General features: G+C 33.4%; 1 long non-coding RNA gene across 13 annotated transcripts; it reads right to left on the bottom strand.

Annotated features, from left to right (window-relative positions):
- Positions 1-1070: 1070 nt before the first annotated feature.
- On the bottom strand, positions 1071-4537 carry LOC106322109. 13 transcript variants are annotated; one of them, XR_001266255.1, is made up of 9 exons: positions 4452-4537; positions 4096-4209; positions 3814-3879; positions 2786-3741; positions 2335-2668; positions 2080-2242; positions 1951-2021; positions 1692-1789; positions 1071-1607 (listed from the first exon to the last, which is right to left on the bottom strand). It is a non-coding gene; the product is annotated as an uncharacterized LOC106322109 (long non-coding RNA). The 13 variants fall into 13 exon arrangements; XR_001266242.1 differs by having other exon boundaries at positions 1951-2042; positions 2173-2242; XR_001266263.1 differs by having other exon boundaries at positions 1951-2042; positions 2173-2225.
- Positions 4538-7612: the final 3075 nt, after the last annotated feature.

The following is a 7612-nucleotide window of genomic DNA, read 5'->3' as shown; positions in this document are numbered from 1 at the left end:
TTTTCCGAGGAAACCCAATTTTGTGTTTCCTCGGAATTTCCTCGGAAATTCCTCGGGATATTCCGAGGATTTCATTTTCCGTCGGAATGTCCGTCAGAATACCGCTGTTTTCTTGTAGTGACTACCGCAGTAAAAGTTATCCAACCAGAACAACCCACCGGGTTTCAAAACCCGATCAAGATCAAACATCAAGAACTCTAGCTTCTCTGGTTTCCCCTCAACATCTAACCCGCTAGAACCGGGGACAAGATCAAACTCATTGTCGTGGAAAGGAAAACTATGGTCTAAACTCAAGAACAAAGGGAACAACCCTCTTCCAGCTATGAAATCGCTAAACGGACCACCATTGTTCAACGTGTTAGTGATTACAGTCACGTTCCTCTCAGCCATTCTAGCTGCGAACGGCACTGATCCACCGCTAAGATCCAACCCGATCCGGATCTTCCCAGTCCCCAAACCCAACACATCATCAATCAAGAAGTCGTTCTCTTCCACTTAGCCTTCACAAACCTATCTTTCTCGCTACCTAAATCGAAGCAGCCAAGTTTCTTAGCTTTCAAGCAATCAGGCTCTTGGTCAAACTCTGTATTCCTGAACTGACATCACCTGTTGGTAAGAAAAAGACTTTGTCTTCAGCGGCTAGTCTACCTTTCTGTGGATCATGTGCCATATTTGGAAGGGGTGACACGAGTTTTGCTTTAAACATTCACGGAGTGACCCTGCAATTATCTATGAGAAGGCTTTAATGGAAGCTGAAATTTGGTGTGAGGTCCTAACTCCAAGCCAGGGTTTGGTTCTTCCGCTGACCTTAGACGCTTCTCAGAGAGTCGTGTTCTTCAGACCTCCCATCAAGTGTCTTAAATGCAATTTGGCAGCCTCATGGGTAGATAATGTTGTTATTAATGGAGGAGTTTGGTTAATATAACAAATTTAAAAATTGGTCAAGATTTTATTACTACTTATAAATTTATAATCCGCGCGAAGCGCACAACGATCTAGTATCATTTCATTAATAATCTCATTTACATGATGGTTGCACTGAATTTAAAAATAAACAAATAAAATTGATATAAACTGAACCGATAGATATCCTCATAAATCGTGAATCAATTATTTTTTACACAATGTTTAGACGATATTAAACTCAAGTTTTTTAAATCCAACAAACCTCAAGCAAGTAAAAAAGAAGCATTCAACATAATAAGAAAATAAGAAGTATACAAGTCTTTCGTATAGAAAAAAAAAAGTGCCCATGATAATTCTCGTCTTGTGGTGATTGTGAAGTTGTTTTGTTTTGTTCGTGTCGCGTCTTTTTTTGTCGAGTTTTGTAATTTATTTCGTGGCATGGTGTAGTTTTATTTCTGTATTTACTGTGTTAGTTTTTGTGATTTTGTTGAGTGTTTGTGAAATTCTTTTAATTCGGTATTTTTGTGTTAGTTTTTTTGTGATTTGTTGAGTGTTCGTGACGTTTTGATTTTTGTTTGTGTGAGTTGGTGTAAGTAGTTTTATACATGAGAAGAGAGACAGAGAGATTTACCCAACTCTCACTGGTTCTGCTGGACTGATGATTTGCCTTTACAGCTTCTGAAACTCAAAAATCTGAACATCTGCATGAGGAAAGACAAAGATGAGAACAATTAAAGAGGGAGTTATTTCATTTGACTCTAGATGACAAAGAAACAACAGCTTACCTTTAAAAGAAGTAATAAGAAAAATGATCGTCTCTCCCAAGTGGACGAAAGTTCTCAAAATTGATCCCAAGCAAGTTGCATCCTTAAGTGATATAGCTCTGAAAAATGGAGATTTATTTAGAGAATCAGATACCAACTTCCTTTTTTCCACCGACTATGTCACTAAGCCACTAACTATAGTTCTTTCTAATCTTTTGGGACGTTTATATTGGGTCTTCAATCTTATCAGCGTATCTACTAACTACATGCTCGAGTTTACCTTTCTGAGAGTTTTGGTCAAATCTTGTTAATGTTTCCTTTATAGATCCAGCAGCAGTAAGTTGTGCCGATCTGCAACAGAGAGTCGTGTGGCTGCCAAAGAAAAGAAAAGAACGCAAAGACAAGTTACCTTGACTTACATCCACAAATTCATCCAAGTCAGAATTCTCGAAACGTTACACTAGCCCACTCTTGAACCTATAAAATGGTAGAAGTCTCTTACTTATCTGGAGAGGTTAGAGCGATCGCAACCAGCTCATTGTAAGTGATTCATTTCTGAAAAGAAGGCCAAACTACAATAAACAGAGCGAACACACAACTCAGACATGAGATAACAGATACCCACTCAACAATACCATCAACAAAGGACAAGAAAAAATCATACACTCCACGTGAGATATTTGGTTGTGCATCATCACCATCTTAAAGAATAGCTTGAAGACTTCAATCAAAACCTTTATTTCCCATTGTTCATTGGAGTTCTCTCTGTCACTTAACAAGGCCAGAATCTAACTAGCTCAAAAATCATAACCACACAATTAATAAAAGATGTCACCTAAAAGTCCCCCGGAGCAAGATTAATGAGTGAAACATGAATGGTCATTGTTCAAGGTTTGACAATAGGAGATACCTAGCAACCACCGTAAGAAGAGATCCAAGGCAAAAGTAAAAACATCAGGATAGGAGAGCCAAGAAGAAGAACCATCTTTCCCACACACCTAATCATAGTGAAACAAAAGGAATTTTTAATTGTTGTCCTTTACCTAAAACATGATAAATGATAAACTTAAGATATGTGCCAGAACATGTTGTACAGAGGGTTATAGATATATCACCTTGATCTAGTGCACATCTACGGAGAATAATCTCTTGGAAAGTAGAGCAGGAAGAAAGAAAGCCAGTTAATAAATTCAACGTGACCAGAAAAAAACTAACTGCCACACACACACACAAAAAATCAGGCTTCAGACGAGATTTAGAGGCGGAATTTGAAACCTGGTAGTGGTGTATGAGTTACTATAAGAATGTATCAAAGACTACAAATGCGACCTGAATGAATTTTTCAAACAGTTAAGCTTGAATATTAATTACATAAATGACTTTCATGTCAAGCATTAGAGTCTAATTGATAAGCAAAGTATGACTTAAGTAAAACCCCTTGGAGTCTGTATTGCTTCCAAAAATTTTGTTTGCTGCAGCTCAAGAACATGTTCACGAGATAATAATTAGGAGAACAATACCTAAACTGAAGATATATTCATCGATCACAAATAAGCAGAGTAAGTTACCTCTTTCAGCTAGTCGCTTGACCACTAAATTATTTGATTCATGGGAAACAAATATCATATGAAAAAATGGTACGATAAACACTATTGAATATGGTAGTTGTTAGGACTTTGCATTTATTGGTATGTAAAAAAATTCTGTTGTGACTTGTGAGTTACTGTTTTTGTTTTGATCATTTTTGTGTATGTTCGAGTTTTGCTGTGTTTTGAGTGTTTTGTATTCTGTTTTTTTTTCGCTAGGTTGTGTTTGACGTTTTGTTTGCGTGTTTTGTAGTTTTGTTGTGCTTTACGATGCGTATGTGTGTTTTGTAGTCTGCTTTTTTATTGTGGTTGAATGCGTTTTGTGTTTATGTGTTTGTATTCTGTTTTCTTTTTGTCGGTTTGTATATGAATTTTCGTGTATTATGTAACATTTGTGTATGTGAGAGTGACAGAGACGTAACCTTCATTCGACATGGCTCATACCCAAACGTCTTCCAACGTTTTTGTCTCCGCAGCAAAACAACCTGAAACTAAAATACTTAAATCAACAATACACAAAACAAAAATCATTGCTAAGAATATAAAGCACAAGTTACCTAATGATATGAAGTAACGTGTTGCTTTCCCTCTACGAACAAATCTGATATCTTGCCTATGTATGCCTATACGGACAATTACAATGAACACATTTGCTTTAATTAGATACATTCATCTCTACAAAAACAAAAGATATCAACCCAAAGATAATATTACTGATTACTTGTAATTAGCTGCCTTTCGAGAAAGGTCGATCAAATCTCTTTTAACCACTTCATCGATTAAATAAAGCAACAAAGCTTACACGCAATATGGACCACAAAACTCTGGATTATAATTACCTAATCAAGCTCATGATGATTAAACGCAAGAGTCATCACAGTAAATCTAAATCCCTAATATCATCAATCTTGATCGAATTCGCAATATTCAGTCACTCATCATCGCCAATGGCTCTGAAATTGCAGAAAAGGGAGAGTTCAGCGTAATCGGAGGCGTTAGATCACGACTACTACTTCGACAGGTTGTTAATTAAACGACACCACAACGGCGAGGAGCACCGTGTAGAGCGACGGATCGGATTTAAAATCACCCGCTGAATTCGATCCTGGCCGTCGAAATCCGATCAGATTAAATAACGTATTTGAAATTGGAGGATTTGAGGAAATACGACGCAATTAGAAGAAGTAGATTTTACCAGAGAGGAGGAGATTCGAGAGGGTCGTTGGATGAAGAACGAGAGGTGTAAACACTACATGTGCGCTTCAGCCTTCAGGTAGAGAGAATTAGGGAAAGACGAACAATCTAACGCATAGTTTTGTATTTATATAATCGTTGATTGAAGTTACCAAACTGCCCTCAGTGCTAAACATCTCAAATTTGAAATTAACCGTTATAGAACGGCGAAATCTGTACGTTCTCGAAAACACGTTAGTATACACCATTATTAATGTAATTACTAAAATACCCATGACACGAAATGATAATGATCTTTTTTTAAAAAAAATTTCTCCCCGGTTCTTGCTTCTTCTGAATATTAGGCGAAACATGGGTTTTTTTTTCAATTTATTATTAAAGTTCAGATAGCAATATCCAAGTAGACTTGTGTTATCTACTTAATTTTCTTGTTAATAATGGTCATCAATCTCAGGATTATTATCAACAACTTTTGTAACATAATCTGGACATAAACAGAAAATCATCTTGCAGTTTTTGATGGAATGAATAGACGCGAGAATAAGCTACTCGACATTTCACTCAGAAAATAACACAGAGTCACAGACACAAAGAAGTCCAGAAACTCATCTCAAACTTTGATATTTCATTAGTAGCATTTTTTTTTTGACATTAGTAGCTTATGTTGAGTGTGACTTATTATCCCGTGTATTTATTTCAAGTTTGCTGCAGTAGTTTCATTAAACCTTTAGTAGTCATTTACTAATTACTAAGGATTTTTAACGTTAAAATCACTCAACTAAAGTTTGTTTGGAGTAAAAACCCTTAAACTAAATATTTAACAAAAAACCCTAAATTAACTTTATTTAATAAATTAAATTCTATCAGGTCATAATTACCATTACTACCGGTAAATCTTTAGTTTAGAGGTTTCTACATTAAGTAAAGATAGTTAAAGTATTTTACCATTTAAAATATAAAAAAATTCAAAATTTTATAATATTATCTAAAGTTTAGTAACTTGAATTTTCAAACTTAGCATTTTTAAATTTATGAGTTTGATGTGTTTTTAACATCAACATTATATATGTATAAATTAAAAATGTAAAAACCCATAAAAATAATAAAAAATATCGAAAGATTTATTATTACATTTTTATTCGATAAGATATAATTTTTATTATTTTTTCTTGTTTTTATATTTTTAATCTTTTAGTAATTTTATTACAAGTAAATCTTTAGATAATTTTTATTATATTTTCTGGGTTCTTACAATTTTGATTTATACATATATAATGTTGATGTTAAAACACATCAAACTCATATATTTACAAAAAAAAATAAAAATGCTAATTTAAAATTTTTAAGTTACTAATTTTTAGATAATATTATAAAAAAAAAAAAAATTTTATTGTTTAGATTTAATTATTTTTACTTAATATTGAAACCCCTAAACTAAATATTTACCGATAGTAATGATAATTATGACATATTAGGATTTAATTCATTAAATAACGTTAGTTTGAAGTTTTTTTTTTTAAATACTTAGTTTGAAGGTTCTTACCCAAAACAAACTTAGTCGAATGGTTTTAACGTTAAAATCCAATTACTAACAATACCAAGAAACACGCGAAAACTTGGGTTCATCGAATATAAGTATCAAAAGATGCAATTAATCATATCTTAAAATATGAATTGGAAGTGGAATTGGAAATAGAACAAAACGTTTTTTGTGCAACAGAATAGAACAAAGCCAAAACCATGGAAATAAGTGATAAAGAAAAACATATATATATATATATGGACACTTGCATGATCAGATATGTTGCCAGAAAAGGAGGTTGAAAAGCCGAGTTAAAATGAAAAGCATATTTCCATATTACTAAACAAAAGTTAAAGTAAACATAAAATAGTTCTTTTATTTTGGAAAAAAGTAATATTAGAGAAAGAAGAAAAAAGAATACCAATTATAGTGAAGAACGAATAGCTTTAACAAAACAAATGAAATGTTAAGAAAAAAAACTGAAAGACAAAACCAAGAGCTCTTGGCCTAGTGGTATTGGAACTCCGGTTGAAGTGTCCGCCCTGGGTTCGAGTCGCCTTGGCCACCTTCCCGCCTATAACCGTGCGTGCCCGGATGGAAGGCCTCGTGGGGATTAGTCTGGACTTACCGCCTGGGAACCCCACGGTCATCAAAACAAAAAAAAAACTGAAAGACAAAAAAAAAGTTTACGATTCGGTCTCGTAAAGACTTTCAAGTCAATAGTGCTAAATATCTCAATTACTAGTTTACAAAGTCAAGGAAATATGATGTAGAACTGCCTGAAGATTCAGACAGATTCTGATTGATATTTTAGGAAGCTTCAGTCTAACATGAAGCTTGTAGGTTGCCTCGTGTATATGAAAATCACCATGCATTTTATCTGACACGAGTTGAGTCATATATGGAGGACTACACTACTACTTATATATATCCTAGAATAGTTGAACTATCCAGTTATCGCTGCTGAGATTTGATTAAGAATTAAGATTATATAATCAACTAGTTTATACTTACATTCATATTTAAATTTTCGATCTCTATAGAAACTATTTTAAAAAGATTGATTATACTAGCAAGTATAACGAAATAAAGGACTAATCAAATAACGTATCAAATTTGTGAGATCTTTTTGTTCATTTTGGTCTGCGTTACTGCGTATGAATAATTCACAAAGCTCATGCTCTGTTGTAAGAATTACGAATGAGGAAAAAAAAAAGAAAGAACTACGAATGAGGACAATATTTAAGATAGACTTAAAATAATTATCGTGGTCGGTCTAGGAAAACGACATTATTTGTTTTCTTAGTATAGAACTCGTTAACCCATATTATATTTTTTTACCTATTTAAACATCTTTCTCTATGATAATGGTAGCTAAAAACAATAACAACTTTGTCGAAATCAATGCTATTAAATTAGGAACATGTCCTATTTATAATAGTTGAATCCAACTTAAAATATAACTACATTTAAAATCAATATTACATGTTTAAATATTAAAACTACGTAATCTACATATTACGCAAATGGTTATTAAACTAACTTCCCCTTTAATTCCTATATTCTCGGGACCATCACTCTTATCAATACTAACTAATTAAAATCCACGGTTACATTCCAGGTTTTGTATATTTGATGAA

Source organism: Brassica oleracea, chromosome C2 (assembly GCF_000695525.1).
Source record: "Brassica oleracea var. oleracea cultivar TO1000 chromosome C2, BOL, whole genome shotgun sequence".
In the NCBI taxonomy this organism is placed as follows: domain Eukaryota; kingdom Viridiplantae; phylum Streptophyta; class Magnoliopsida; order Brassicales; family Brassicaceae; genus Brassica; species Brassica oleracea.
Note: the sequence above shows the minus strand (reverse complement) of the source record. Positions and strands in the feature narration are given on the sequence as shown.